Source organism: Pinus tabuliformis, chromosome 1_2 (genome assembly GCF_031772625.1).
Source record: "Pinus tabuliformis cultivar Carrire ecotype Pingquan chromosome 1_2, CPIR1, whole genome shotgun sequence".
Taxonomy (NCBI): Eukaryota; Viridiplantae; Streptophyta; class Pinopsida; order Pinales; family Pinaceae; genus Pinus; species Pinus tabuliformis.
Genome location: NC_142298.1, coordinates 709,961,966 through 709,987,805, shown reverse-complemented (window position 1 = coordinate 709,987,805; position 25,840 = coordinate 709,961,966). Strand labels below are relative to the sequence as shown.

General features: G+C 35.7%; 1 pseudogene; it reads left to right on the top strand.

The window, feature by feature from the left end:
• The first annotated feature begins 303 nt into the window (after positions 1 to 303).
• The window catches only part of LOC149207707 (polyamine oxidase 6-like), a 144,860-nt pseudogene continuing 119,323 nt past the window's right edge, over positions 304 to 25,840 (top strand).

The following is a 25,840-nucleotide window of genomic DNA, read 5'->3' as shown; positions in this document are numbered from 1 at the left end:
CTCTTTCTACCTGTTGTAGAGCTTCTTTAACTTTAATTGACTTGTTATTATAGTTAGAAGGTTATTTGTCAAATTTCATATCATAGCTATTTAAGTCTTGTCACAACCTATTGCTTATTTCCCATTTCATATCTATGATATCTTTGTCTTATTGCCACCTCATTATATGTAATGGTTTTTTCTTCAACGAAAATGGGCACAAAGGTTCTTTAGCCAAAATTTAAGTTTCTTTCACACGCCACACCCTCATTATTTGAGTATCCTCATCCTACAACACCTCCAAAAACAACTTCTACAGTAAAAATGCCAACGGTTGTTTTGTATCTATTAGCAAAGGCTAAAGTGAGAACAAAGAAAGAAACAAATCAGAAAATTGCTATGGATGAGGGAAAGATTTTTGGTGAAAAAGGACCAATGAAAGGCCCAAAATCTAGTGATAAGGAGGGGGAAGCAATGCAGGTAATTTCCACCTACAACTTGATTCCGTACTTTTACAAGTTCTTAACGTAAATAGGATATTTTTATTAAATGGAAGTTCATAAGTCAACATCTATTTCTAGATTTTGTAGAGCTCCTTTTCCATTCATTGAATTGTTATTATAGTTAGAAGTTTATTTGTCAAATTTAATATCATAGCTATTTCAGTCTTGTCGCCAATTATTGGTTATTTCCCATTTCATATCTATCATATCTTTGTCTTATTGTCACCTTATTATATGTAATGGTTTTTTCTTCAGTGAAAATGGGCACAAAGGCTTTGTATAGAATATTATAGTTGAGATCTAGGAATGGAGTGTATCACACCATTGTTGTTCATGGTCATGGTTGTATTCAGAAAATCAGGGTCAATTTAACATTGTTATTTGAAGTTTATTTCTCCTTCATTTTATGATCTTGGGCTTCTTCTCAATTTTCCCATCTACATAACCCACTCTTCCTCTATGCTTATTCAAGTTAATTTAATTTTTGCAAGTGGATATTGCATCTTCAGTAGCCATTTTGTGAAATTATCTCAAATGTACCTTCAACATTATTATTTGTGCCCTCATAGGGTGATGAAAATCCTATTTTCCAGGCCTTTATATTGTTATTTTTCGTGGTAATAAATGTTGACTAAATGATCTTGAACATTGTAAATATATCATTTTGAAACATTATAATGTTGTGCAGAGATTGCATTGATTTTACAAGACACTTCAAGCTACTAGTTCATTTTCTATTGGCTTGCCTTATGGCGTTTTCTTTGCAACATCAGGTGCAAATGCTAGTTAAACCATCTTGACCCATGGAAAAAATAATATTAATAATTCAAAGTATTTGTTTATGTTGAAGATCATAACACCAAATTTTTTTTTCGTAAACTGCTCAACGTTCCATTAATGTAAAGATTTTTATTTTTCGAGAGTTATGAATCTTCACAATGTTGTCACTGTAAATCTCTACGCAAACTCCATGTAGGGTTACACTCCACCCAAACGAAATGAACTTCGATAATTACCTCGTCACCAGGAAGGGGAAACTTATTTGGTTCGTTGCGATTACAATCGACATCGTTGCTCCCTTTTGTCCTCCCTGTGTCATAATAGCCCTGTGCATTTCCTCTCGGATCTTAACAAGAAGTAAATGAATGGACAACTCTTGTTGACCACTCTGATATTCGTCCAAATTAGGTCCACGTTGTTGTCTATGCATTTTTCAAATTGTATAGCGTATCATACGAAGATCTCTTTCTGCCAAGCCTGGGATCTCTTTGTTTTTCCTCCCAACAATCTCCTCCCGCAGCTCCCTTCTTAGGTGATAATGGCCCCCACAATCATATGAGCTAGAGATCACCTTCCTGTCACGTCCAACCACGACATTCCACTAGACTTTCTGCACAGTAGAATCATTGGAAGAGGACGAACAAAGTTCTGGATATTGCAGCAGCATCGCTCCTGCAATAGCAACAACATCTGTTGGATTGGGCAGTCTCTTTGTCATATATAGGGGTTCCTTCGGATTCTCATTAAAAACACACATAACAAAAAATTTATTCTATGGATGGAGAAACTCACACTACAAAATTCTAGTTTACTCTCAGATATATTCGGCCTTCGCTGGAGTGAATTACCAGAACCTACGCTCTTAAAGAAAATCAATTTGCACACATCAAAAATTATATTTCATTTACAAATATGGTACATATATAGTTGGATTGAGATCCAACTGATTTTAATATTACGTAGAATCATTAGATTTTAATATTACATAGAATCATTAGATATAAGAGTTGATAAAATCTCTCAACAATCACTTATAAATATCAAACCGAATCTAAACTTAACATAAAAACCATGAAAGCATTATTTCCAAATTATTTGTCAATGTCCACCCCTTAAAAAAAATCGACTCAACCAATAGAGAACCCAAGTGAACAAAGTTCTTATACGTTGTAATTTATAGTTACTCTACCATTTAGTGACTAGAAAGTTGTGTCGTTGAATTACCTTCATATATTCTTAAAGGGGTGTCCTTAGATATTATGTCTAGGTGAACCAAAGATATTTTTATGCTGTGTACATGTACCATGTATCCTATAAATATCCGTTTCGATTAAAGGTTGTTACTATAAATTGGAGAAGCTTATTTATCGAACCTTGCTTATCTAAAATCAGAGTCCATTGCTAGGCACCAACATTCCAAGAAACCATAGCACATGATTCTTTTTCACCATTTTACTTCATTCAAAGTACATGACGAAGATGAAGTTTGACAATATTTTTCTTCAAGTTCCTTGCTCCAGAGAATTTGGGAATCCTACATCAGAGGCATAGCCTCATTAAAAAAACCACAATATGCTAAGGAGAGAGGGAAATGCAGGAGAGAAGAGTTCACAAAGAGTGCAATTTATATTGCTCCAAAGTTTTAAGGAGTTACGTTTACTTTCGATAATTCTACCAAATGATTGTTCACAACTCCAACCGTTAAGAGAGGGATATGGTACCAGGGCCCTGGCCATTGGACATTTGGCAAATGTATTTGCATTCAATCTAAGTAAATGGATCTTAAAATAATGCTTTCATTTTATAGTTATATGGACAGGTCCCTTCACGATCTGCATTTTGGTTAGATATAAAATACTCCCATGCACCCTTCAAAAACGTTAGTTGCTAATTTATTTTCTTTTAAAAATATTTATTTTTTCTTAACATATTATTGGGCTAAAGTGTTCAATTCCTTGAATCTCAGTAATTCATTTTCTGGGTAACTATGCGACCTTAATATAGGAAAGTTATGATTACATTCTTTGAGAAACCATATTGATTTTTCTATGATTGGATTGCTTAGCTACTCTACAATTTCTTGAGCAGCCTATGCTTATAACATATAACTGCCAGATGTGGAATATGATATTCCAAGCAAATCAACTAAGGATGTTATTTTAAATGTGTTCCATGCCTTGGGAGATGTTTCCTTTGCTTATGCAAGATAGAATGTAGTCTTAGAGATCCAAGCTACTATTCTTTCTAGAGAAGGGAGACCATCCAAGATCCATATTAACTATACATTAACACATGTCACCTATGATTGACTATTGTTGGCTATGGTTGACATGGTCAACTATAGTTAACATTAGCATCAACATCAACCATAGTAAACACGGGCATCATGGTGAACCATAGTTACCTTGGGAATTAAGTTTAATATTTCTCCGAACATGACAAACAACAAACAATGTCACAATGTGATGAAAAATGAATAATGTTGCAATGTGAAGAAATAAACACAGTTGTAATATGAAAAACAACAAAAAATGTCACAACTAGACAAAATAATGATACTACAATGTGATGAATAAGGGAAAATGTTGTAATTTGACAAACAATAAATGACATTGCAATGTGATGAACAATAATAATGTCATACTGTGACACGAAAAACAACAACACAATGTGATGAACAACAGACAATGTTGTAGTTTGACAAACAAAAAATTACATTGTAATGTGATGAAGAACAAACAACATCCTAATGTGACAATCAACACACCACTTCACAATGTAACAACACCAAAATGTTACAAAAACCAAACAACAATTCAAACTCAAGTAAAAAAGAATAAATGACACCACAATATGATGAAAACGAATGGCACCACGATTTCACAAATAATAACAATGTCACAATCTGAAATAGATTTATAAGGTTTACTAGGTAAACCATAGTCAACCATGGTAAACTATGTTAGCCTAGGTTTACAAGGTCCACTATACATTGATAAGATATTAAATATACATTAATCTATACATCAACAGATGTAACCTATGGTTAATTATGATTAGCTATAGTTAACATGGTCAACCATAGTAAACATGGGTGCCATGGAAAACCATAGTCACCTTGAGCATTAACTTTAATATTATTCCCAGTGTGACAAACAACAAACAATGTCACAATGTTATGAACAATAAACAATGTCGCAATGTAACAAACAACAAATAAAGTTGTAACATGATGAATAAGAAACAAAGTCACGACTGGAAAAATCAATGGTGTCGTATTGTGATGAACAAAAAAAATGTTGTAATTTGATAAACAAGAAATGACATCTCAACATGATGAACAAACAATGTCATAATGTGACAACCACATTAATAAAGCATATTCAACCATAGTGAACTAGGTTGAGTTAATTCTACTATTTAACCATGGTTTACTAGGTTAACCTATGTTTACTACATTGACATACGTTTATTATGTTAACTTAGGTTTACTAGGTTAGGCTAGGTTTACTAACTTAACCATGGCTTACTAGGTTTACTAGGTTGACCTAGTTTGGCATAGTTTTAGTAGCGTTACCTAGGTTTAATAGGTTTACTAGTTTACCTAGGTTTACAACATTTACTAGGTTGACCTATGTTTATTAGGTTGACCTACATTTAATAAGTTTACTAGATTTACTATGTTGACTTACATTTACTAGCCTAACCATGGTTTAGTAGGTTTATTAGATTGACTTAAGCTTGTAGGTTTTCCAAGTACACCTAGGTTTACTAGATTGACTTATTTTAACCTAGGTTGACATATGTTTCATAGTTTTTCTAGGTTTAAGCTTGCGAGGTTTAACAAGTTTAATAGGTTGACCTAGGTTTATTAGTTGGCCTATGGTTAACTAAGTTGACCCAGGTTTATTAGGTTCACTAGGTTTACTAGATTTATTAAGTTTACTAGGTCAACTTAGGTTTACTAAGTTTACAAGATTTATTAGGTTGACCTACATTCACTATGTTGACCTAGGTTCACTATGATTACAAGGTTTAGTAGGTCAATTAGGTTTACTAGATTTACTGGGTTTAGATAGATTTATTAGGTTGACCCATGTTTAATAGGTAGACCTATGTTTGGTATTTTGACCTAGATTTACTTTCTTTATTAGTGTTACTAGGTTTATTAAATTGATCTACATTATGTTCACATATTTTTACTAGGTTTATTAGGTTGACGTAAATTTACTAGGTTTATTATATATACTAAGTTGATTTGGGTTTATTAGGTTCACCAGGTTAACCTAGGTTTCCTAGATTGACTAAAGTTTAAGGTTATCCTGGGTTTACTAGGTTGACCTATGTTTACTAGGTTTACCAAGTCAACCATAGTCAACCAAAGTCAACTAGGTTTACTAGGTTGGCTGAGGTTGAGATAGGTTTACTATGTTTACCTAGGTTTTCTAGGTTTAACATGTTTACTAGGTTTTTATAAGTCAACAAGTTTAATCACAGTCAACCATGTTTAAACCAACTTAACTATAGTCCATCGTGGCCACCATGACCATACATGCTTTAGTTGGTCAAACATGGTTGAGCACATTTACTAATGTGGTTAAACATGATCAACATGTTCATATGTTACCAACCATAAACAACAATAGGCAATATGATCAACCATGATGAACTTAGTTAAATGATGTTTGGGCATGGTTAAAATGGTTAAAATAATTAGTCATGGTTCTTGTTTCTTCCACTTGATGAGATACTCTGAAATTGATCGATTTCGTAGCTGTAGGGTTCTTATTTCTGTGACTGCTCTAGGCTTCAATATGACTTTTCCTTCCTCGTCAAGTTCTGGCAATATTATTTGAACTGGGATCTTCTGCAACTTTTGAATGAGTGGCCACACTTCTTCATCCTTCTTCCATTCATACCTTGCTTTGTTTATCCAATTTGGTTGGATAATAGAAATGGTGCACAATAATTCTTCCACATCCTCATCTTTTCTTGAGAGTGCATCTGCAACAAAATTTTGCTTCCCTTTTCTATAGATGATGTCAAAGTCATAGCCCAACATATTTGTGACCCATTTTTTCCGTTCTTCTAAAGATAATATTTTTTCTAAAAATTATTTAAGACTATCATGATCCATTTTTACCTTGAAGTGTCTTCCCATTCGGTAAGGTCGCCATTTCTTAAGTGCATGCAGTATTGCCAACATTTCCTTCTCATAAATAGCTTTCTTGAGATGTAGCTGTAAAAATACCTAATCACCTACATAAAAACATTTTTCACTGTGATGTTGATCTACCTATTGTTTCATTTGATTATGCACCAAAGTGGCGTTATCCTTTAAAAGTTGGAGAACTTGTTGTTGATGCTCGATGTGATATTTCACTGCTTGAACCTTTTTTTTCTTGATATGTCCTTCTATCTTGAGAGTTTGAGGAGTGGTAATTTCTTCCAATGCTTTACAAGATATGGTTAGATTCATTTCTTGATGCTCGATGTGATCTTTCACTTCTTGAACATTTTTCTTCTTGATATGTCCTTCTATCTTGATAGTTTGAGGAGTGGTAATTCCGGCCAATGCACTACAAGATATGGTTGGATTCATTTCTTCCTTCTCAATGTGATCTTTCACTTCTTGAACCTTTTTCTTCTTGATATGTCCATCTTGAGAGTTTGAGGAGTGGTAATTCTTGCCAATGCTTTACAAGATATGATCGGATTCATTTCTTCTTTCTCTGGGGTTGGTTCTTGGTGTATATCCTCTTCTTTTGATGTTTCTTGATCATTTTCTTCCTCCTATTCATAATCTATGTAAAATAATTTCTTCTCAGCACACTTATGACCTTTAGTGCATTTGCTATCACAATTGTAACAAAGCCCTTTTTCTCTTTTTTCTTCCAATTGTTGTGGTGTCAACCTTGTAGGTTGTGGAAGGCTAGGAGAAACAACACTTCCATGTTTATAGTTGTGAGGGGTAGAATTCCTTGTTTCCATAATTTTTGTTTCCAATTTTCTTGCCAACTTGAATGCCTTCTCTAATGAATAAGGTTCCCAAAGACGAACCTCATGTTGAATGTTATCCTTTAAAGTCCCTATGGAGACATTAATCCTCTACTTCTCTGGAATATCATTTTCCCTTATGTTGAATTTTTGAAAGTCCTCAATATGATCTGTCATTGAACACTTTTGTTTGAGATTTATCAATTGGCTAAAGAAGGTGTTTCTCTCTGTATTCTCATAATGTGCTATCATTTCCTCTGTGAAAATTGACCACGTGACCGGTGGTTTATGAGAACAAAGCCCTTTATACCAAAAAAATTGATTCGATTCTAAATAATTAGATGCAATATATACCTTTTGTAATAGTGGTACAACATGTAGATCAAAATATTTCTCCATCTGTAGTATCCAATTTACTGGATCCTTGCCATCAAACTTCCTCATCTTGTTTTTTCTTGATTTTAGGAGCTCGATCTTGAAACGACTGTTACTCTATAATTTCGGATCTTCCAATTCTAAAATCATGACCTGAAGTAGTCCTCATTGTCCTCTTTCTAATGCCACCATTCTTATCAAAATTGGATTCTCCAAGAAAGAGTTATGCACATTCTCCCAAGATGACCTAATTATACACCTTTTCAAAATAGCAAACTGATATGCTGTGCCATGTGTCACTATTGACCTTCTGATCTGAAAATAGACACACAAAACTAGAGTCCATTCTCTTTCTATAACTTCTTACAAAATTTCAATCTGATGCTCAGAGAGAAAGTTATAATGATTTTCCCAAGGTCACCTATTTAAGATGTAATTCGGGAGTCTGCAAAAACCCTAAATTTCTCAGATCATATATCTGAAAATATAGTGAGACAAGATTTGAAATTCAGACCCAAGGTTAACAGATTTCTTCTCAAATAGTTTTTTGTTTTAGCTTCTGCAACTTCGTAGCGAAAATATTATAGCAAAAATTCCACGATGACCTGTTTTAGATGAAATTCTGGAGCTTGCAAAAACTATAACTTCCTCAAATGATATCTCCGAAACTATAGTGAGACAAACTCTGAAATTCAGACCCGAGGTTCAATGAGATTTTGTCTCAAATGGGTTTTCTTTTTAGCTTCTGAAATGTCACAAAAAAAACGTTATAGCGAAAATTCCACGATGACCTGTTTGGAGCAGTGAAAACCCTAGAATCCAAAGCTCTGATACCAAATGTTATGAAACCAACTCACAAAATGATAGAAAAGATAGATCAACGCCTTAGAAATAAGCCTCTTTGAGGGGGCAACCTTCTTTACATTACACAACTGAACAACTCTTAGATGATACAAATGACAAGACCTCCTTTCTATATATAGGAGTCTAAGGGGTCATAATATAATCAAAGCTAACTTAACAATAATAATGTAAGGGAACAATAATAACAATAGTAACAATATGGGGACTACATGGACACAACAATATAATAAGGGGGTTGTACTAATAAAGTCAACAATAACCAACTATGCTCAACCAAGTTCAACCTTAGTTAACTAAGGTCTACCTAAATCAACCATGGTCAACATTAATGTAAAGTGAATGTAATAATGTAACAATAATTAACATTAATGTAACATAAATACATTGTTACATTAATGGTTGACCACGGTCGACCTTGGTCAACTATGGTGAACCATGGTCAACCGTTGTCAATTATCTTGAACCCTTGATAAACATTTTTAGCCATAGTTATCCAAGACGAACCATACTATACCACGATATGAAAATCCACCCCACACACGTCAACCATCTAGTAGCATAACCACATTAGTAAATGTAATTAATATACACTAATTGGCAATATTTTCCACCTTTTATATGTTAATCAACATACGAAAATAATGCAAATCGATGAATATCAATCATAGTTAGTAATGTGATTATGGTAATGAATATTTATGTAATCACCTTATACGTTGTAAAATTGTACAAAACCTGTTTTTGTAATAAGGTATCTCAATGCATACATAATATGATACGATGATGTTTAATGATTTTAATAAGGTATCTCAATGCATACATAATATGATACGATGATGTTTAATGATTTTAATAAATTGGATGTTTAGATTTTTCATATTAAATTTAAATGTTTTTCTAAATAAAGATTATAATAAGTTTTGGTTCATAAAAGGTTTATAAGCAAATTATCACTAATCTTGTTCACTAAATTTATAATTAATTATCTAAGGTACACTTTTGAGTCTTTGACGAAAGTAGATGCTTTCGTTGCAGTTTGAGTGTCTCCAAATTATCATTGGCATTTTCACTGTACTGTTGAAAAAAAAATCAATTACAATGATTGAGGGCTCATGTTTACACTTTAAGAGGTTTATTGCTCTATTCGCCAGTGTCCATGCCTTGTAACAGAGCTGACTCAACCATTTGAGAAGCCAAGTGAATAGAGCTTTTATACGTTGTAATTTACATTTACTCTATCTTTTAGTGACATTATGTTCATATACTCTTCAAGGGGTGTCCTTAGACATTATGTCTAGTGGGTGAAACAGAGATCATTTTATATTGTGCACATATACTATGTATCCTATAAATATTCGCTTCAATCAAAGGTTGTTCCTGGAATTTATAGGGTAAGCTTATTTATTAAGCACTGTATTGATTTATCATATCATATCATATACAAAACATGGAAAAAACGATTAAATATCTCTCAGGCACAAAATGCATCAAATTTTTTAGTATTGCAAAATACGAAAACATAGTAAAATCTATTAACATGAATAACAATTAGACCCTCATGAGTTGTAATAGCTATAGTCCAACCTAATAATTGCTATCATATCCCAAAAAAATTAGAAAGCTGAAAAAAATGCATTTTAAATTTTTTGGTTTTTTTTAAATATAAAATTTTTCTTTTTTGGGATGTTATATTAAAAAACTTACACTTTTTAATATGAAGCTAAATGTTGTTTAATTGCATTTTTTTAATATGAGGAGGCGTAAAACCTGGAACATTCGTGAGGGCACGTGGCTCTTCCCAATTTATTCCATCTACATTAATTGGTGTGCCAAATGTGAAAAGGTGAAGTCTATTTATTTTTCAGTGGGTATGAGGGAAGGTGGTTGTTTATTCATGTAGGGTGGCAAGGATTCCTCTTTGGTTCTTATTTTCATTATAATGTGGGCTGACATTGTTTTTTGATTTCGCTAGTGGTTGTGAGTTAGTGGTGTGTCTTTGTTGAAGGGTGGTTACTTTAGTTTTTGTTGTTGGTGGTCGTTGGGGAGAACCTAGTGCACATTTCGTGGGGCAGTGGCACTTTTGCATCTTGGTTCAATCTTTTCAATTTTGTGGGCTTTTGTATTCGGTGAGTCTTTTGATACCTTCAGTTTCAACTTGGTTCTAATGTTTAGTTTTGTTTGTATTTATTCCCCTGTGTTTGTATTTATGGTATTTCATTAAGTTTGTTTATGGTTGTAAGGTGTTTTTTGGGTTTTTGGCTCTCCCTGTTGTCTGGGTTTGGGAATTTGTGTTCATTTAGGTCATTCCCTGAGACTATGGGGTAATTGAACTTTCAACATCTACAATATTTTGTATATGGTGGTGGATATTTTTATGGGTCATTTGGCAGCGAGGTAATTTTCGAGAGTGGGTTTAGGAGTGAAGGTTCTATTTTTTTGGACATTCCCCTTGTTCTTGGCTTGCTTAGGTGTCTTCAAAGTTGGTTAGTTGTCTTCGTGGTTTATCAGTCTTCATTGTGGGGAATTGGCCAATGTTTTCAATGTTGGTCCTTGTGTCTAGTCTGTTTATGATAATATTATAGTCTTTCGATCTGGTCTGGAAGGTTCTTCACTTCCTTCCTCTCATAGTTTCATTGGGCATGGGTTGTTGGGTTGGTGTCCTGTGTGTATTTTTTCCTCAGTCCTCATGCCTCCAAGGGAAATGATGAGCAGTCATAGAGGTGGTTTTAATCGTTATGGCTATAAAAGGGTGCAACCTTTTTCTTATGAATCTATTTCTTCTTCTTTTGACATGGTCCCTTTGGAAGTTTGACATGAGATCCTTGTTCTGGAATGTAAGGAAGCGAGTGACTGCCCTTACTTTTCAAATTATGAACTAGTGTATGACGAGGAGAAATGATTACCTTCCTGTGGAAGTTTCCATCAACGTCGATGGCGTTTCTTGAGCTCTTTGTCTATTAATCACCAGCTCATGACTTTGCTCCGACTTGTCATATGAGATAAAAAAGTCAACAACTATAATGTATTTTCCACTTTAAAGGATATGAAGTTGATGTTTCATAATATGTGGTTATGCTTAGATGATTTTGATGATCGTTTGTCAAAAATAGAAAGTTATTGAGTGATTATGCTTTTGGGGATTTGACAGACCCTCGAGCAAGTGATAGCCCTTTGACTCCTACTATTCCCTCTTCAGATCATGAAAAGTAAATCTTTGATGGTGTTTCGACTATGATCTGTGTTTTGAGGATTATGTTTTTTGCATGGGTATGCCAAGATATCTTGACACGTCTCTTGGTTTTTGTTTGTTTGGGACACTATCTGGAACGCATTGCTACTATTGTGTAGGGTTGGTTTGTGTTGCTCTTATTTTGTATGGACATGCCACATTTTGTCCAAATGCCTCCTTTGGGACACTCTTTGGCTCGATTTGCTGCTATGGTGAAGGGTTGTGTTATGAAACCGGCTCACAAAAAGATAGAAAATATAGTTGAATGCCTTAGAATTCGGCCTCTTCGAGGGGCCAACCTCCTTTGCATTACACAAATGAACAATTATTGGATGATACAAATGACAAGACCTACTTTCTATAAGGAGTCATAATATAATCAGAGCCGACATAACAATAATAATGTAAGGGCACAATAATAACAATAGTGGGCTTCTATGGGGCACAATAGTAAGAATATGGGGACTACATGGGTACAACAATATAATAAGGGGTCTGTACTAATAACAATAAGGGGTTACACTAGTAGTATAGGGGCCTAACATGGCCCTCTCCTTCAAAAAGTGTTGTCCTCAATGCTTGAGTAGTTCTTGATGCTTCTGTAGAATATTCTTGTCCTCCCATGTGGAATCTTCAGCAAGTAAGTTCTTCCACTTGATGAGATACTCTGAAATTGATCAATTTCATAGCTATCGGGTTCTTGTTTCTATAACTGCTCCAGGTTCCAATATGATTTTCCTTCCTCTTCAAGTTCTAGCAATATTGTTTGAATTGGGATCTTCTACAACTTTTGAATGAGTGGACACACTTCTTCGTCCTTCTTCCATTCATCCCTTGCTTCGTTTATCCAATCTGGTTGGATAATAGAAATAGCACAAAAAAATGCTTCCACATCCTCATCCTTTCTTGAGAGTGCATCTGCAACAAAATTTTGCTTCCCTTTTCTATAAATGATGTCAAACTCATAACCCAATATATTTGTGACCCGTTTTTTTTGTTCTTCTATAGATAATATTTGTTCTAAAAATTATTTAAGACTATCATGATCCATTTTTACCTTGAAGTGTCTTCCCATTCGGTAAGGTCACCATTTCTTAAGTGCATGTAGTATTGCCAACATTTCCTTCTCATAAATAGCTTGCTTGAGATGTAGCAGTAAAAATACCGAATCACCTACATCAAAACATTTTTCAATACAATGTTTGCCTCTTGTTTCATTTGATTTTTCACCAAAGTGGCGTTATCCTTTAAAAGTTGGAGAACTTGTTGTTGATGCTCGATGTGATCTTTCACTGCTTGAACCTTTTTCTTCTTGATATATCCTTCTATCTTGAGAGTTTGAGGAGTGGTAATTTCTTCCAATGCTTTACAAGATATGGTCGGATTCATTTCTTGATGCTTGATGTGATCTTTCACTTCTTGAACATTTTTCTTCTTGATATGTCCTTCTATCTTGATAATTTGAGGAGTGGTAATTCCGGCCAATGCATTACAAGATATGGTTGGATTCATTTCTTCTTTCTCAATGTGATCTTTCGCTTCTTGAACCTTTTTCTTCTTGATATGTCCTTCTATCTTGAGATTTTGAGGAGTGGTAATTCTTGCCAATGCTTTACAAGATAGGGTTGGATTCATTTCCTCTTTCTCTAGGGTTGGTTCCTGGTGTATATACTCTTGTTTTGATGTTTCTTGATCCTTTTCTTCCTCCTCTTCATAATCTATGTAAAATAATTTCTTCTCAACACACTTATGACCTTTAGTGCATTTGCTATCACAATTGTAACAAAGCCCTTTTTCTCTTTTCTCTTCCAATTGTTGTGGTGTAACCCTTGTAGGATGTGGAAGGCTAGGAGAAACAACACTTCCTTTATTATAGTTGTGAGGGGTAGACTTCCTTGTTGCCATAATTTTACTTTCCACTATGTAACAAAGCTCTTTTACTCTTTCTAATTGTTGTGGTGTTGCTCTAAAGAAGGTGTTACTCTTTGTATCCTCATAATGTGCTATCATTTCCTCCGTGAAAATTGACCATGTAACAAGTTGTTTACGAGAACAAAGCCCTTTATACCATAAAAATTGATCCGGTTCTAAATATGAATATGCAATACATACCTTTTGTAATAGTGGTACACCATGTAGATCAAAATATTGCTCCATCTGAAGTATCCCATTTACCAGATCCTTGCCATCAAACTTCCTCATCTTGCTTTTTCTTGATTTTAGGAGCTCGATCTTGAAACAACTGTAACTCTATACTTTTGAATCTTTAAGTTCTGAAATTGCGACCTGCAATAGCCCTCTATGTCCTCTTTCCAATGCCACCAGTTTGATCCAAATTGGATTCTCCAAGAAAGAGTTATGCCAAATATCCCACAGTGACCTGATTATAGATTAGTTCAATAGAGTGAACTTGTACGACATGCCACGTGTCACTGTTTCGACCTTTGGCTCTGAAAAATATATACAAGAAACTATAGTCCATCCTCTTTCTATGCCTTCTTACAAAATTTCAATCTGATGCTCATAGAGAATGTTATGACAATTTTTCCCAGGTCCCTTGTTTGGAATGTAATTCAGGAGTCTGCAAAAAGACCAACTTCCTCAGATCATATCTCTGCAAATATAGCGCAAAAAGCTTTGAAAATTGGACCCGAGGTTCAGTGCGATCTCGTCTCAAGTGGGTTTTTTTTCTACTTCTGAAACGTCGTAGAAAAAAAGTTATAGCACAAATGCCACAACAACTTATTTGGAGCAGCGAAACCTTATAATCCAAAGCTCCAATACCAAATGTTATGAAACCAGCTCACAAAAAGATAGAAAGGATAGTTGAACACCTTAGAATTCAGCCTCTTCAAGGGGGAAACCCCCTTTACATTACACAAATGAACAATTCTTGGATGATACAAATGACAAGACCTCCTTTCCATATATAGGAGTCTAAGGAGTCATAATATAATCAGAGCCGACATAACAATAATAATGTAAGGGCACAATAATAACAATAGTGGGCTTTTATGGGGCACAATAGTAACAATATGGGGACTACATGGGTAAAACAATATAATAAGGGGGCTGCACTAATAACAATAAGGGGTTACACTAGTAGTATAGGGGCCTAACATGCCCCTCTCCTTCAAAAAGTGTTGTCCTCAATGCTTGAGTAGTTCTTGATGCTTCTATAGAATATTATTGTGCTCCCATGTGGAATCTTCAGTGGGTAAGTTCTTCCACTTGATGAGATACTCTGAAATTGATCGATTTCATAGATGTCGAGTTCTTGTTTCTGTGACTGCTCCAGGTTCTAATATGATTTTTCCTTCCTCTTCAAGTTCTGGCAATATTGTTTGAATTGGGATTTTCTGCAACTTTTGAATGAGTGGCCACACTTCTTCTTCCTTCTCCCATTCATGCCACGCGATTACACAAAATACTTTATATTAATTTGATTTTTTTGGCATAGATATTATATCATAGATTATTTATTTGTTGTTGAATACATTTAAAGTTAAATAAATAGTTTCTTACAATGATTAGCCTTTAAAAAATTATTTATTTTATTTATATCATATCTATGAATTATTTAATAAAATATACTAGACATTGTAATTTATCCTCCTTATTTGGTCCCATAAGCTAAAGATGGGATAAAATGTGCACAAGCAAATTTCAATAAACTCTTAACTTTTGTAACAAATGATGATGTTGGAGTTAATATTTCATCAAAAATTATGTATGCGTCTATTTCTATTTTGTTCCAAGGTTATCTAGTCCATTAATTTCTTTTGTCACTTCCCTTCATCTTATTCAATTGTGTTTCATTATTGTATTTAGAAATTTGTTCAAGAATTCAATAATTGCCATCAATTACTTTTTGCATGAGAAGCAGATACTAAGCAACAACCCTTCATATTACACTTGTATAATCTTGAAACTATGATTTTTCGTAATTTTCTATATAGAACTTTTCCTCAATATTTTAATAAAAAAATTATATTTTCTAATAATAAAGTAACTTTTTAATACATAATTTTTATAATATTTTTAATATAGAAGTTATGGTTTTTCATACCTTTTAATATAAAACCAACAAAAAATCTTGTATGGTATTAAGATTAATGTATTTTAACACTAATCTAATCGTACCCGTGAATATTTTGGAAATTGTTTTGCCTGCTACAACCGAACTTGGTACCTAACGAAATACAATCCAAGGACCTTCAAATCTAACTGTAGCAATCTTAGTTATAATATTTATCACCAAGAGTACGTTGCCACTAACCATAATCAATTGGTCAACTTCATGTTATGCCAAGATCTGTCATAACACCATATGCTTTCTGGCAAATATTTTTTGTTTCCAGAGTAGGTATTTTGTGACAACCAGTGGTGGCACGACCATATGTTATGGCAACTTCATCATCTGATTTTGGTTCAAAGATCTCTCAATCATTTCATAAGAGTGGGGAAGAAAATGTTTCTATTTTGGCATCTCAACAAACATTTGGACAATACAACAATTAGCCAAACCCTTTTTTTTTCTTTTGTTTCCTTTCAAAAATCATAAAATGTTGGACATTATCATCTATTAAATTGCACAATGTGGACTTCATAGGTTGATAAATAAATTTTTGTAGTGTGCTAGTAACGCCTTTGGAGATGGCCATCGACTATTACTTTTATGAGCCTTTTACAACTTCGAAAAAACAGATTCTCATCATGATTATTTGCACAATGCATGATTTAATCAACATATATTTACAAATATATCTTTCATTTGTGTAATTTACAGAGAAATGTCTCTATGTAATTTATAGAGAAATGCAAAGACATATCTATTCCATTTTCAAAATTGTTTTGACCTTAGATATTGTTTTTACCTAATGCTTAAAGTAGCTAGACCTCTGAGTTATGTTGAGGTTTAATACCCACCAAAATAATATGGAGGATAATAATTTCTTTTTTCTATATCCATTGTGCCACTAGTACATAGAGGGGGCTTTTAAGACAATATTTAAGACAATTTTTTAGTAAATTGTCTTAACTTGAGACAAAAAAGAACTTATAAATTGTCTTAAATATTACGTTTAAGTGAGTGTCTCAAATTATTGTATTAAAAAAATGTCTCTATAAAGACAATATAGCACACAAGTATTATTGTCTCTTAACAAACAATTCATTTTTGTCTCTAAAGAGACTATAGATATTTGTCAAAAGCTTGTCAACATCGAGATAAACTGGGAGTGGGACTTGGTGGACTCTACAATTTGAACTAGGGTTTGAGTTAGGGTTTGGCCACTGGTAACCATGGCAAGTCGTGGAGGAGGGAGTTATGCTCCCTCCTATAGTCAAATTTCCACGAACAAAAGCAAGGGAACTGGTCTACATTGCTTCAAGAAACCAATAGAGGTGATAACTGAGGATATTAACACAGGAAATATCAAACCTCATGGACAGAAAGAAAATCATGAGGAAGATAGTAGGGAGAAGAGCAAAGAGGATATCAGTCAAAAAGTTGTACCTATGAGTTCGACAAGGGTCTGTAAACCTAAGTCGACCATTATTCCTCAGGTCGTTTTAAGTGACCCAATGCTACAGGTGCACAGAGATCACATGGCGGAACACGCGGTTATATGTAAATTTATGGGGATTTGGTCGACAGAGAAGGCCTTACACGCATGGATAAGGAAGCACTAGAAACCAAAGGGGGGAATAAACCTTCACCTTGGATCCAAGGGCTTCTTTACGGTGGTGTTCACGAGCTTAGAAGATAAAGACAAAGTGTTCAAGGGAGGACCCTATTTTTACGATGTTGCAGGCCTTTACATGCGACCATGGGTGATGACTTTTTCCCCATAATGAAAAACGTTCACTTCAGTACCGGTATGGATAAGACTATACTCCCTTCCTTTAGATTATTGGTTGTCAGAGTGTCTAAAGGCTATTGGCAACAAACTAGGGCATTTTATAAAGATATCAGATGTGACTCTAAGAGGTAAATACATTTCCTACACCCGGATTTGTGTGGAAATGGACTTATCCGGTGCAATTCCAGACGAGATCATTTTAGAAGTGTATGATGAAGAATGGGTGTAGGCAGTGGACTATGAACATGTCCCATTTAGGTGTCGTAAGTGCCATGAACACGGGCGACTATATAAAGACTGCCCATTAAACAAACTGGAGAACAACACAAAAACCGCCACAGGTAAAGATCCCGAGGCTTTCACTAAGGTGGGGGGTAAAGGGAAAGGAGGAAAGTAGTACCAAAAGAAAATCAATGAGGATGGGAAACCAAGCCACAATAGTTTCAAAATCTTAGAAGAAGAAGTTGGAAACAATGGGGTAAACCAGGAATTGAAGACTAATACCAATGAGAAGGATAGGTATGCTAGCATGGAGGATATACCAGAGAACATCTATCAAAAGGATGATCTACTGAGCATTGTGGAGCTCAGTAGGGACCATGAGATGACCCCAAGTGAGCCAGGAATGGAGGACCATGAACTGCAGGAGATTCTTGAGAGGGAGAACTTAGATCTAGAAAAGCTTCTAGAGTAGGGTATTGCCAAAGGGGTTGACTCCCTACCAAAAGAGGAGTTTGACAGGGTTCAACAACTCTTCCTCTAGATATCCCAATCGAAGGGTTTTGGAGTCAAAAGAAACCATGATAACCTGGAGAATAGAGGGATGAAAACAGTGGAGGAAACACCAGGGCACTCTTCCAAGAATTCGGGTAGGAAAAGAGGAAGAAAAAGATAGAACGAGATGCTAACCGAATGGAAAACTCATGATTAACTCAAGTAAGATGAGAGATCTCACCAATTACTCCTTTACAAACCTTTCTTAATGAACCTTACAACCTATAACATTAGGGGCCTAGGAAGTAAAAGGAAATAAAGAAATCTTAGCAGTAGAATAAAAGAGAAAAAACCAGCTATGGATTTTATTTAGGAAACAAAGTGTTCAATGGACAAGATCAAAGAAATACATAGAAAATGGTTAAGAAAGTATGATTATCTAGAGGTTAAGGCAGATAACTCGACAGGAAGGATTCTTATGCTTTGGGATCCCCAGAAACTTGGAATCCTGGATGCAGAAGCGTCCAGGAACTATCTATCATTGGTGATTCAACCTTTGGGTGATAGGGAGATTTACATGTTTACAAATGTCTATGGTCCTCAAAAACTAGAAGACAAACTCAAGCTTCTCACCTCCCTTGAGGAGCTGAAAGAGAGATATCCTAATATTCCCTGGATTCTGGTAGGGGATTTCAATATGATCAAATCTCTTACAGAGAAAAAAGGTGGCACCACAACACTAGGAAGAGACTCCATTGCCTTCCAGAACTTCATGAATAACATGAGACTAGTGGATGCTGAAGCAATAAGTGGCACTTTTACCTGAAACAATAAGAGAGGAGGGGCTTCCCAAATTGCCTCTAAACTAGATAGATTCGTAATCTCAGAGGACCTCCGTTTCACAGGCCTTGACATGTCAGCTTTAATCCTTTCCTTTGGAGGCTCAGACCACTGGCATGTCTAGCTTGAAGCCACTTTTATGGATACACCAAGGAACAAACCTTTTGGGTTTGAAAATGTCTGGCTCTCTCACCTTGACTTCACCAACAATATTGACAAATGGTGGTTGGAAGATCTACCCATTCAAGGCACTAAAATGTTCATGCTGCAACAAAGACTTAAACACTTCAAATCTAGACTCAAAGATTGGAACAAAAAAGAGTTTGGTAATATTTTTAAAGCCAAAAGAGAAGTTGAATAGAAACTCCAAGGGATTAATCAGATCATAATCACAGATGGTTTTACCGAGGAAAGGAAAACTCAAGCTGATTCTCTTCAGAAGGAATGGGAAGATAGATGCATGCAAGAGGAGATTTTCTGGAGACATAAATCGAGAGTGTAGTGGATTAGAGAAGGGGAAAGAAAAACAAAGTCTTTTCATAAATCAACTTTGGATCACATCTCACATAACAAAATTTCAAAATCAGAGATTTTCAAGGGAAATACCTCGTCTCCCGCAAAGAAATGGAATCTGTCCTAGTACAACACTTCCTTATCATTGCAAAGGAGCCTCTCTTAGATATGTCATGGTTCATTAACAATTTCACAAAGTACATTCCCAAGATGGTAACAAGGGAAGACAATCACAATCTTAACAGGCCAGTGTCTGAAGATTAGGTGAGTGAAGTTATCAATGAGATGCAAAATGGGAAAGCTCCTGGCCCAGATGGATTCAATGTGGACTTCTTCAAAGCATGCTGGAAAATAGTCAAACAAGACATCCTTGATATAGTGGAAAACTCAAGAAGATCCAGAACAGTTTTGAAGGCTCTTAATGCCTCTTTCATAGCTTTGATTCCAAAGCAAGAAAAATCCATGACACCAGACAGATTCAAAACCATAGCTTTATGTAATGTGGTGTAAAAAATTATTTCCAAAGTGATCACTAACAGACTCAAGCCCCTTCTTCCACCTTTTGTCTTAGAGGAGCAAACTAGTTATGTGGAAGGAATACAGATTCTCAATAACATCATACAAGCTCATGAGGTGGTACACTCTCTTAAGAGCAATAAGCAAGCTGGTATGATCACACAGCTTGACCTAGAGAAAGCTTACGACAAGCTAAGCTAGTCTTACATCAGGGCAGTACTGAGAGTTTATGGTTTCGACCACAACTAGATTAGATGGGTTATGGCCCTTGTATCCATGGCTAGTTTTTCAATCATGCTTAATGGCTTGCCCTCGAGAACCTTTATGCCTTCTAGGGGTCTCAGACAAGGAGATCCTCTCTCCCCCTTCCTCTTTGTGCTCATGATGGAAGGGCTAGGCGAAGCGATAAAAATGGCAAGTGATGAACGAAGAATCCAGGGACTGAAACTTACCATAGATGGAGCTGCTTCAATGCATTCCCACGGTCAAGGAAGCCAAAGCTTTTAAAAAAATCTTGAACGAATTTGCTATGGCCACTGGTATAGAGGTAAGCCTTGAAAAATCAAAAGTTTTCTTTTTTAACACTGACACTGCTATTCAGAGAAACCTCACCAGAATTCTAGGGTTTCAAAGGGATCAGTTACCTTATAAGTACCTCGGAATGCCTCTTATAGACAAACCTCTTAATAGGGGAGTGTGGGTGCTGGTAATTAACAAGCTTCAGGATAGGATTAGGAAATGGACATGCAGATATTTGAATTTGGTAGGGCGCATTGTGCTTACAAAGGTTGTCCTGTAGGTCATACCCATTTTCATGATGTTAGCTCTTCCTACTCTGATAAGAGTTATGGAATAGATTAGGAACATTCAAAGAGATTTTCTTTGGGGCAAAGGGGAAGAGAAAAAGAAATGGGCTTTGGTAGCTTGGGACAAGCTCTGTAAACCTAAGGCCCATGGTGGTTTTTGGCTTCATGACCCTAAAACCCTCAGTAGAGTTTCGGGTGCAAAAATTTGGTGGAGATGGCTTAAGGAATCGGCAACCCCTTCTGCCAAGCTTTGGAAATAGAAATATGCAAATAATTGGCAGGAGAGGGATCATATCCGAATCTCTGGGCTTATCAAGGGCTCCCACATTTGGAATCTTGCTTGGGAAAATAGAGCCATAGTCTAGCAACCAACTTCTGGGAGATCCGAGTTGGGAACCTGGCAAGATTCTGGGAGGACAACTGGCAGCAGGAACCAAACTTGTTTAGGGAAGAACTAATTGCTCTCAAGAATGACACTGACAACAAAGGTTTATATATGGTAAGTGACTTATGGGATCTGGTAAGCAACAATGGTAAATGGAGAATATGGAAGGATCTGGGCTATAGTGAAGAAATCCCTTTGAAAGCTCTGACTAGCTCTCTTGCTCTAGACTTGAAACAGAGGAATATTTTGGTATCATACTCGTCTGACCAACTGAGATGGGGAAGAAACACATAAGGTAACTTTAACCTCAAATAAGCTAAATGAATAGCCCTAGGGTTTGATTATCAAAACCCTGATAAGATATGGAAGGACCTTTGGCAGCACCAGCATTGGATGAAAATAAAGTTGTTTATGTGGTTGGTTCAACAAAAGAAAATTCTAACTTGGGAAAATATTTTGAAAAGGGGTTTTGTTGGCCCATCCAAGTGCCATCTATGTGGTTCACAAGAGGATATGATGGAACACTTACTCAACTATTAGGCCCCTATTACACTAGTGTAACCCCTTATTGTTATCAGTACAACCCCCTTATTATATTAATGTACCCATGTAGTGACCATATTGTTACTATTGTGCCCGATAGAAGCCCACTATTGTTATTATTGTGCCCTTACATTATTATTGTTATGTTGGCTCTGATTATATTATGACCCCTTAGACTCCTATATATAGAAAGGAGGTCTTTTCATTTGTATCATCCAAGAATTGTTCATTTATGTAATGTGAAGGAGGTTGCCCCCTCGAAGAGGCTGAATTCTAAGGCGTTGATCTATCTTTTCTATCTTTTTGTGAGCTGGTTCCATAACATTTGGTATCAGAGCTTTGGATTCTAGGGTTTCGCTACTTCAAAAATGTCATTGTGGCATTTTCGCTATAACTTTTTTTCTTCGATGTTTCAGAAGCAAGAAAAAAAACCCATTTGAGACGAATTTGTACTAAACCTCGGGTCTGAGTTTTAGAGCTTTTCACGCAATATTTGCAAAGATATGATCTGAGGAAGTTGGTCTTTTTGCAGACTCCTGAATTACATTCCAAACAGGCCACCTTAGGAAAATCGTCATAACTTTCTCTCTGGGCATCAGATTGAAATTTTGTCGGAAGTTACAGAAAGAGGACAGACTGTAATTTCTTGTGTATACTTTTTAGATCCTATGGTCAAAACAATGACGTGTGACACTTCATACAAGTGTGCTCTTCTGAAAAGGTATATAATCAGGTCATCTTGGGAGATTGTGCATAACTATTTCTTGGAGAATCTAAATTCGATCAGACTGGTGGCATTGGAAAGAGGACATAGAGGGATACTATAAGTTGCAATTTTAGAACTTAAAGATTCGAAAGTACAAAGTTACAGTTGTTGCAAGATCGATCTCATAAAATAAAGAAAAAACGAGATGAAGAAGTTTGATGGCAAGGATCTGGTAAATTGGATACTTCAGATGGAGCAATATTTTGATCTACATGGTGTACCATTGTTACAAAAGGTATGTATTGCATCTTCATTCTTAGAACCGAATCAATTTTTATGGTATAAAGGGCTTTGTTCTCGTAAACAACTTGTTACGTGGTCAATTTTCACGGAGGAAATGATAGCACATTATGAGGATACAAAGAGAAACTCCTTCTTTAGCCAATTGATAAATCTCAAACAAAAGGATTCAATGAAAGAACACATTGAGGACATTCAAAAATTGAATAGAAGGGTAAATTATATTCTAGAGAAGCAAAGGATTGATGTCTTCATAGGGACTTTAAAGGATAATGTTCAACATGAGGTTCGTTTTTGGGAACCTGATTCATTGGAGAAGGCATTCGAGTTGGCAAGAAAAATTGAAAGCAAAATTATGGAAACAAGGAATCCCACCACTCATGACTATAATTATGGAAGTGTTTCTTCTCCTAGCCTTCCACAACCTACAAGGATTACACCACAACAATTGGAAGAAAAAAGAGAAAAAGGGCTTTGTTACAATTGTGATAGAAAATTCACTAAAGGTCATAAGTGTGTTGAGAAGAAATTATTTTACATAGAGTATTAAGAGGAGGAAGAAAATGATCAAGAAACATGAAAAGAAGAGGATATACACCAGGACCCAACCCCAAAGAAAGAAGAAATGAATCCGACGATATCTTGTAAAGCATTGGCAAGAATTACCATTCAAACTCTCAAGATAGAAGGACATATCAAGAAGAAAAATGTTCAAGAAGTGAAAGATCACATCAAAAAAGAAGAAATGAACCCAAACATATCTTGTAATGCATTGGCCGGAATTACTACTCCTCAAACTATCAAGATAGAAGGACATATCAGGAACAAAAATGTTCAAGAAGTGAAAGATCACATCGATCATCAAGAAATGAATCCAACCAAATATTGTAAAGCATTGGAAGAAATTACCACTCCTCAAACTCTCAAGATAGAATGAAATATCAAGAAGAAAAAGGTTCAAGCAGTGAAATATCACATTGAGCATCAACAACAAGTTCTCCAACTTTTAAAGGATAACACCACTTTGGTGCAAAATTGAATGAAAAAACAAGTAGATCAACATCGCAGTGAAAAATGTTTTGATGTAGGTGATTGGGTATTTTTACCGTTACATCTCAAGAAAGCTATTTATGCAAAGGAAATGTTGGCAATACTACATGCACTTAAGAAATGGCGACCTTACCCAATGGGAAGACACTTCAAGGTAAAAATGGATCATGATAGTCTTAAATACTTTTTAGAACAAATATTATCTTTAGAAGAACAGGAAAAATGGGTCACAAATATGTTGGGTTATGACTTTGACATCATCTATAGAAAAGGGAACAGAGTCGTGTATAAATAATCCATGCAACCTAGACTTGTGTAATCTGAGCCCAGGGTCTTGAATCCTGAACTGTCCATCGTACAATTTCTAATATGTGAATAAATGTGTTGAAGTCGAGCATACTAGAAAATCACTTGATTACCGGCCAATGATGTGCACTGTTAACAAGTGCGAGAGAGACCACCAATAATTTCAATGGTTCTCAAGGTACTACTAGTACAATCCACAATGTGTGAAGAATGATCTGGAGTTGAACACTTGTGAAATCATCTGATATAAGACCAATGATGCAAGCCTATCGTCGAATGCAAAGAACTTGCCATTGAGGCATGAAAGCTCCAAGGTACCCGAAAGGCATCTCTAGATCAACTTCCAGGATGATGAGTTGATGTTGATAGGAAGCGATTCGTCGCAGGAGGGCCATAATATTTCCCACATCAATGACGCAAGACAAAGGAGCAAGATAAATATGGATGAAATAGAGAATCAGAGGAGGATGTAAGGGTGCAAATTGTAGAAGGATTAAGCTCTTGAACATATCAGCGACACGACTCTCGAATGCGGCATCATTTTGGTACCAAGGGATCGAAGGTCATGTGGAGACAACAGGGATTGAATGGAATGAGGCAAAATAAAGAACCGAAATCCCAGAATGCCAATGACAAAGTGAGGATATCCCAAACCCGGCGAGAAGCAAAAAAATGTCGATGTTCAAGAGTGTAGGTTTTAACCCCATACAGAAATTACTTGCATACAAATTCTAAAACACATAAAATAAGCAATGCGAGAGAATAACACATAAAACACATATACACAAAGATTTTGCCCTGGATCCCAAAACCGGGACTACTAGCTTTATTTTTCATTATGTTCCTTTCAATGTTACAATACATATTTATACATGCCGAAGCATCCAATACCATGGACCGAAAACCATCGCATCCAAAACCATGGACCGAAAACCATCGCATCCAAAAACATGTGCGAAAATCATGCACAAAACCATACGTGGGTCCGCCCAACCTAACATAGGGTCCAAAACCAAAATTTTCTGGGGCGCTACCCTGGACCCTATAGAGTGGGGTTACGGGTACCCCTCAAACCCCCTGTGACCTCCCCCCCCCCCCAACCCCGCTACGCAATTGATGCAATGAAGGGGGGCTCTGCCCCCCCTCTAACCCCCAGTTAACTATGTGGGCTAGTCATGGAAAGAATATAACACAACCCAACATTCTCCCACTTGTTGTTTTCTTTCCACACGGGGCTACAAGAGAGCTTAGTCATTTATCCAGCCCTACAATGCCCATTGTTTCTCTACACTAAAGAGAACTTCTCAGAGCTCACAGATTTTTTCAATTCATCTGCAGTATTCTTCAAAGTGTCTATTGGGTAGTAAAAAGGGTCTTTTTAACCTCTATTTACCCTACATTAATTATCAATCCAGGTACGATTTTTTATCTCAAGAGTGTACTCAGTCTGAGGCGGTCACTTGTTCAAGAGTAATGCTAGTAGTATAGTGCTTCACAAAAGTAAATAAATGCTGGAAACAAACTCTAAATGTAATGGAAAGAAACTTAAATGCTTTGTAACTAAATCAAG